This window comes from Ochlerotatus camptorhynchus, unplaced genomic scaffold, assembly GCF_037179485.1.
Source record: "Ochlerotatus camptorhynchus isolate MF236.1 unplaced genomic scaffold, CSIRO-AGI_Acam_v1.1 ptg000056l, whole genome shotgun sequence".
Classification (NCBI taxonomy): Eukaryota; Metazoa; Arthropoda; class Insecta; order Diptera; family Culicidae; genus Ochlerotatus; species Ochlerotatus camptorhynchus.
Genome location: NW_027040546.1, coordinates 983,637 through 992,089, shown reverse-complemented (window position 1 = coordinate 992,089; position 8,453 = coordinate 983,637).

Genomic DNA, 8,453 nt, shown 5'->3' with positions numbered 1-8,453 from the left:
AGTGTAGGTAGTCAACACTGTAACACGGAGTAAGCGAATTTGGGGATGTAAATAAAGTAGACCGAAAACATCTGGGGTGAATGGGACGGGATGTACAACAGACCTTCGGCCGCCGTAAGACGGACAGAGACCGGACGATACGAACGTCAAATTGATAACAGAGGCTTGTGCGCATGACGTGTGCAGCTGCAGTGATTCGGTTTCTTGTTGGAATGGTTCGAGTATCAGCTGTTGTCGAACTGGTCTAGATCACATATGGCGGTGTTGGCAGATTTCATATTGGAAATTGGATTGATCAACCCGCTGAGATCAGGAAACTTAGACGAAGTAAGAGGACTTTTGAGAAGTTGTGAGAACTAGTTTAATTACAGAGAAAATTCTGAGAACACCAGATAAATTCTTTGACAATCAGAGAACCTCGTAGAACATCAGGGAGCCACGTAGAATTCCAGGGAACTTCACAGAACTTAGGAAATTTCCTAAAAGCTCAGGAAATTCACCCAAATGCGCAACTGTTCATGACTGGAGTTCAGGAAATTTCTTAAAAGTGCAAGATCTTGGTAAAAGTTCAAGGACCTTTCAAGGGCTTCAAGGAACATGGTAAAAGTCAAAGAAATTTGGGAAAAGATCTTGGAGCGTGGCAGCTCAATAAAGATTGGGGAAGTTCAAAACGCGTTGTAAACGTTTAGAGTAGAGTCGGTGTATAATGAGTCACGACAAGAGAAAAACAGTTGAACTCGCATCACGGTTTTCGAAAGATTCCCTTTCTTTTCACTTGGCAACAGAGGACTGCTACATCAACTTCAAATGACTTCTAGCGAGCAAAAAAATAGCGGCTGTTGTAAATCATTCTATCAGTGATTTTGTCCAATCATCTTAACAAAAAATAGTAGAAATTCTCATTACTGACGTTACCAAACGTATCCCATGACAATTTAATGCTCACTGCGTGTTTATGATCATTTCTTCGATTATATTTTATATTTTATTGCGATACCTTTCGTGGACCTTTCATAGCATCGTAATGTTTGTTTACTTTGCACGATAGGTAGCCAGTTTGACAGTCCAATAGGTAGACTTGGCTTCACTCTTGGCGTGACATTATACACCGACTCTAGTTTAGAGTACTGCATAGCAGCTCAGGAAACTTCCTTCATATTTCAGACGTAACGAACGACACAAAAGTTATAGCAACCCCTAAACTGATACGCTGATACTCTTAAACTTAAACGAAGTTTTCTGAGGGTGGTAAGCTCTAACCGGTATTATCCTCGGATTAAATCCCGACCACTCATATCGGGCTGTTTTGTTGTCGACGTCAATGTTTTCAATACGATCCTTAACATACATTTTCCAAATCCTCCAATCAGGGCCGGTATTCAAAATTAATTCGAGTTGTGGATTATCAGTTTGAATGTCTACGAAGTTTCCTTTCAATGATGAAATCAGGCGTGTGTGTAAGGCCCTTTACACGCGAACCAACAACATCATGCCGTCCTTAACACTTCCGTCTGTATCAATGGTACATCTGTTCCCAATCAGGAGGTCAGCCCGTATCCTCGGAGTCCGAATCGACCGACGTTTGACCTTTTATGCCAATCTTCGACGAAGTGAACGCCTGCAAGACTCGTCTTAATCTTCTACGATCCATCGTAGGTCGACACCCAGACAGTAAACGGCCCATCCGGCTTCGAGTTGCTAGATCAATTCTGGAATCATGTCTCCTATACTGCCTATAATAGGATATCAGTCCCAAATGGATTTTCGTCAATTTTGAGATAACAACGCTATCCACTATCAATTGGCATTTACTTTCATATTACGTAATAAAACTAGGGACTTTTATCGTAAAAAATGTGAAAACAATATCATGTCAGTTTGTCCCATTAAGCAAAATAATCGCATATCAGTGTCATCCTGAAATTCAATCGTCCATAGTTCAAGTTAAAGTTCTGCTGTTTGCTGATAGGGAAAATGCATGTAATGTCGGCCTAAGTGTCCCTAATTTGGGCCCATACATAAATTCAGCAATAGACTAAACTTTCAATAGCGACCAAAAATATCCATTAGTACCGTCCCAATAGGTCGTATGAATAAAAGCGTTTACTTTACTTTTCCCGTAAGAAAAGCACGGGAAAATAAAAAAAACTCTTTTTATTCATACGCCCAATGACGCTTTCATCTGTAGATAAATTGGATAAATGCCAGATTTATAGCGATGGGCCTAGATCCATATAGGTTAATATTAGAGCCATTTCCCCTATAACAAAACATGCAATCTTCATCGCAACTGATCATATATTATATTATCAAAGAATTTACTATGATTTTTCAAATATTTACATAGGAATTGCACTTCGTAGCTTCGACAGTCATTTTCTCAATGCCTTTATATAGGCGAGGAGGTCGCGGGGGGGGGGGGGAGTGCGGTTTTAGAGCAAATTGTAAACAAACTCGGTCGCTGTCCCATACAAAAATCCAACATTACTGAATCATGAATTTGACACATTAGAACACCTACACTAAACGAAAATCAATTAATTATAAGATTTGAGTAGAAGCTATACTGAAGATCGGAGAGATGTCGCCCCTTCAGTGGTAGGAAAGTCATTTTTGCAGTATGGAGAATATCAGAAAATCCACGATTTGTGACTAAACATGCTTTCACAGAAGGAAACAAATAAACGAGTGTTTACCTTATCACCATAGTAATGTACTCGTGCAATTTTTGTGCATCTAAAACTGCCCATAAAGTGGATAATGAATAAAAACTGAAAATTTCCATGCATTTTCAAATGGTTTCCTACCATTCCCATATATTCGAAGTGACTGGCCCTCTGGATGTGGATGATGTCAAAAACAACAAAACATGATTAATTATTGAAAGATTGCCGCAAAAGCTCAACGCAGATGTCGCCACTGCATGATGATGATAATGTTGACAGACTGCATATAAAATTCGTGAAAATTAGCGTTAAATCATAATTTTCATCAAGCCTGCGTGAAATCCTTCCAATATAACATTCGAATTGAAGAAGAAAACGTTTTTACGATCAGACTGATGTGCAGCTTTGACTTTTCCAGGTGAACTTTCATAAGATATATTCATTTCATTTCACGGCTCCATCAATGCTGCATCGTAAATATGATGGTAAACAAAAGTAAATTGCTCAATTACTCAAAATAAAGATGATTTGTCATCTTGTTATCACTTTGAAGACCATCTAGCACCATTTTATAGTATGGTGCGTGTTGAGTAAATCAAGCTCCGGAGCGTTTTTCGTCAAAAATTGTGAGTATCAATATGTTTGCTTAAAAAAGGCCAAAATGAGCATTTATTGAATTTGGCGTCCCATACAACCAATTCTCTTTTACCACTAGCATGATACAACCTTTCCTAAGCAAATTCACTTGATTTCCACTTTCATCTTAGTGAAAATCGCACATATTAACCATTTTCTGGAAAATGCAGCTGCGCAGGAGGTAACCTCTCCCTGTGGGTGCAAACTTGTTATGCATAATTTGCCATGAAAACATCTCTGATCCATACCGAAATAATAACAAATAGTTTTCAAACACGTTTTCTTACACGATTCAAGCAAAAGTTTCCACGGGAAATTATTAGTTTTTCTTTATGGACCGATTTGCCCCAAAAAGCGTCTGTTTTGCTTGGAAAATTTGAAAACTATCCTCCTTCTAGTAGTTCTCACTTCGAAATGTAGGTGGCGAAAGCTTGGAAAAGTTTCACTGCAAGACGCCAATTTTGTTCATGTGTTTCACTTATACATTTTTGACAAAACATTAGCCTTATACATTCCATAAGACAAAACACATAGGTCCTATAAGAATGCATAAAAGGTATGTGTGACCGCTTGTACATTTCATTTGACACATGATATTCATTAACTTTTTACTAAAGAGCCTGGATTTATAAAGAGGTGACATGTCAAAATTGGAACAATCGATTGTCTGTCAAAGTCATAGGAAAAGTCATTCCAATCGAGCAGAAGACCTGTCAAATGGATAAGATGTCGCCCTCTTTATAAATTCAGGCTCTTTACTTTTTACAACTGTCATGTCAACTGGATGTCACGACAAAACTGAAAAACTTACTTAAATACTTTTACTTAGGCTGTGAACCATTTTTTTTTTTTTTTTTTTGTAAAAGTATTGTTTATTTCTGTGTTAAAACATTAATTTACACGTATTATTGTTCACAATCGATGTAAAAATTTAGGGCACTAACATCTATTCTATCGTTAACAGAATTAACATAGTCGATGTACAATAGACCTTTTTGACGTTTAATCATCTTTCTCTATCTAGCACACATGGATGAATGGACGGTTTTTTTTCCCACTAATCTGTTTCCCTCTTGCTCGCACTCCTTCAATTTAAATGCTGCATTAGTGTGCACCGATTAAACGTCAAAAAGCTCTATACAAAGATTTTCAAAATTTCGTTTAGTTTTCTTAGCCCTATGTTCAGAAGTTCTGGTCGAAGCAGATCCTCGATGGACAGCCTTTGCCAGCCACCGAGTATCGTCCGCTGAACTTGTGCTGCAATGTTTCAACCGTAGCGTTGCAGTGCAAGCAGCTCTCGCCGGCTGCCCGTTGGATGATCTTCATCAACCTTCTATGCTCCGTCTTCTCGTTGATCGCATATACAAGCTGCTCCGATGGCTTGATGACAGTTGTTTCGACCCGATATTCGTCCAAATACGTCTCCAGTTTGATCCAGGATATTTTCTCTCGACCCGTGGTGTATCTGTCCGCTCCAGAAGAACACGATGAATTTGGTCGCTGCACAGCAAAAAAAAAATGTAATATCGATGAATGTAATTCAAGCTGATGTATGAAATAATGATGTAATAGCAAAAAGCAGATACAATATTACATCAATGAATGTAATTTTGTTCGCAAAATCGATGTACATCGTACAACGTTATATTACACAACCGATGGATTGACCTGGTTGCAGCAGTTTGGATGTAATATTCAACAGCTTTTTTTTCTGTGTGGAGGGGTGTTCTCGGATAAGTGGGGGGAGAAGTGGAATTTGTTGGGCTAATAGTTTAAGGCAAGGAAGATCTGCGGGAGGAGGAATTGCTTGGTTCAGAAGGGACTGATAATAGGGAAGGGAGCCACTATCCTGTAAGTGACGGTTCACCAGAAGCGCTTTGCATTTGAGTGCCGGTAGCTGCAACTTTAGTCCGCCAGATGCTTTGTCTCGTGCCAATTGTTCCATAGGAACCCGCGCCGGTTGGCCGCGCCACAAGAAGGAACCCATGGTTGCTGTGATTTTCGCTGTGTGAACACAATATGGTGGAAGGATTGATGCCACGTACCAAATCCTAGCCGTGATATAGGTATTTAGCAAAATAACCTTCTGTTGAAGGTTAAGTCCCCTCATCGAGTGCAGCCACAAATGTTGAGCAAATTTGGTAACTTGAGCATCCCAATTAATCTTAGTCATTGCGCGGATTGAGTTAGTGAAATAAATGCCAAGAATCTTCACCGTTTCTACTGTTTGCAACCATGGCACATTCAGTGGATCTCCATCAATGAGCCCGACGTTGATTGCAACACTTTTCAATCTATTGAGCTTTGCGCCGGAGGCACGTTCAAAACGTCCGAACAGGTCATTGATGCGCTCAATCACGCGTGTATTGGTAACTATAACAGACACATCATCTGCGTAAGCCACCACGAGATCGGGGCCGACGCCCGCATAAACGCGAACCATCACATGACCTTACCGATAATGGTTATAAATTGTTTATAATCCCTGCTAAACTTCAACTGAAATGGTTATGGAACTTTACATGAACGTTTGTGTGATAAAGTTTTAATCTTATGTATTATGGTTTTTTGGAAGCGGACCTTACAAATAATGGGTTGTTAAGAACCATTACCATTCCAAATTCTTGTTTTTTCCATAGATTTTCGGAAAGAGAACTATATTAGAACGTTTTTACTTATGGTTTGAGAACATTAATGGTTATGGTTATGGTAGTCAGTAAGGCTCATTAATGGTTTTGTATTATCGCTCAACTTTACGTGAAATATATCGTGATTGGTAATCAGTAATTTACAGGCAACCAATTCGCGATATATTCCACATAAAGTTGATCGATGTTACAAAACCAAACGCTTATGCGGGCGAGTCGCTTCAGTTGTTGCAGAAACGGATGGAGGTAGATGACGAACAGTATCATAGACAAAGGGTCCCCCTGGCGAACCGAACGTTCGATGGCGAAGCTCTGCGAGAGATGCCCGTTGACCAGCAGGCGAGACGAAGATTGTCCGGCAATACGAGCCAGTAAAGCGACGAGGGCTGGGTTTATCCCCAACTGCCGCATCGTTCCATAGAAAAATGAGTGGGACACTCGATCGAAAGCGTGATCGAGATCGTAGCTTATTAGTTTCCCTCTCCGCTTCCTCGCTATCAGCTCTGCAATGCGATCCTTCAGAGAAAGAGTTGCTTGAAAAATTGAGTGCCCTTCGTTAGAGCACTTCTGCGCATCGCTCAAAACCGGGTACGACCTCAACACAATCTCCAAACGAGATTTGAGTATACGGCTGAGGATTTTGTAGTCTGCGTTTAGAAAGCTGATCGGTCGGTATCCTCGTGCCGTGTTTACAGTTCCTCTCTTTCGTACAAGCACGATCACTCCGTTGACGAACTCAGCGGGGAGCGGGGAACTCTCGGTGGATGACATCGAACGTACGTTGGTAAAATTCGCTGCCAGCAGCCTTCCTTTTAGCCGATGTGCGAATAGATGACATTATTTCTGCTGTTTTTATTTCAGCCATACACGCCTCGTTTCGCTCGTCACTTTCTGGAATCACTCGTTCGCAGTGGAAAGATTGTACCTCCTCGCTCTCGTCAGACGCTGTGTAAAATGCTGTCCAGACTGGAGAGTTATAACATGTTATAACGGTTGTCAAATAATTGCAACACAGAAACCACCATCAAGATAGCGCTATAACATGTTATAACTCTGTAGTCTGAACGTACTATAAAGCTCCCTGAAGTAGTTTAGCAGGTGGTTTTCAATTGTTTCGGAGCTGTTTAGAGTCTCGCCGATCTCGATACCCAGCTCTGTTATGACGGTTTTTTTTTTCCTTCGCCTCTCGCCAAGCTGGAACGTGCTGATATTTTCCCCTGCGATGAATGTATCGTTGATACGCATAAAGTGCTGGGAAAACATTCGCTGGTGAGTAAGCATCTGCGCTTTCACACGGTTGATCGTAGCCAACATCGTTGGATTTTGATAGTAGTTGTTATATGCTTGCCGAAGCTGCGAATACAAACGTTGGTGTTCAGCATGAAATTCCCTGTACCGAAAAAAAGAAAGAATTTTCGGTTTAGCGCATGATATCCACCACGTTATCCAGTTTGGAAAGTTCCGTCGCTGTTGGGTTACATACTGCCATCTAATCTGGAACTCTTCGATGTTCTCTGCAGTGAGAATATGGGGACGAAGGGACCAGTAACCGCGGCCAGATTCGCGTCCGAGGCTAGGGAGGCATATTCTTGCGGTAAGCGCTTTGTGGTTCGTAAAAGAGCATACATGCGTGTCTGCACTCCGGAGATACGTGCATAGACCATTGCTGACGTATATGCGGTCGAGCCTGGAGACCGAGTTGTGCGTTACGTATGTGGAGAAGGGGGTCGTGGGGTACAACTTAACCCAAACATCGTTGAGTTGTAGCTGCTGTACCGTGGCCTGGAGAGCGGGGCTGCTGTTGAATCCCGACGAGTCACATGATCGTAGCACACAGTTAAAATCTCCGGCAAGTATTAGGCCGATGACATAGTAACGCGGAGCGTCGAGCAACGCGTGTTGTTAGCGTTTGCTGAATTTCAATAAAGCGTCGAGTGATGCGTACTATGACATACTCAACGCGTTTTTGAAAGCGCAGCTCGCATTGTTGTCAGTTAAAATAACTGGTCTTCACGCTAATTCTAAACTACCTAATTTTCAGTAAAGTAGATTGAGTAAAGATGTTAAATATTTAATGTTAGATGTGAAATACTGAATGTGTATGTCAAATGCGAAATGCTGAATATTAAATGATACATGTTAAATGTAAATTGTTAATTGTCACATGTTACATATTCATTTGTCATATTGTTAGTACCAACTTTTAGCACTCAATTTTGAGTAGCCCTAGTTTCGAGCTACTCAAATTCTGTCGAAACTAGGGTTACTCAAAATTGAGTGCTAAAAATTGGTACTAACAAGATGGCAAATGAACATGTAACAATTAACAATTTACATTTAACATGTAACTTTTAATATTCAGCATTTAGCATTTGATATACACATTCAGCATTTAACATCTAACATTAAACATTTAACATTAAACATTTAACATTAGCAATTAATATTTGACAAGCACATTTAACATTTAACGATTAACGTCTAACATTTTTTAAATTACCAT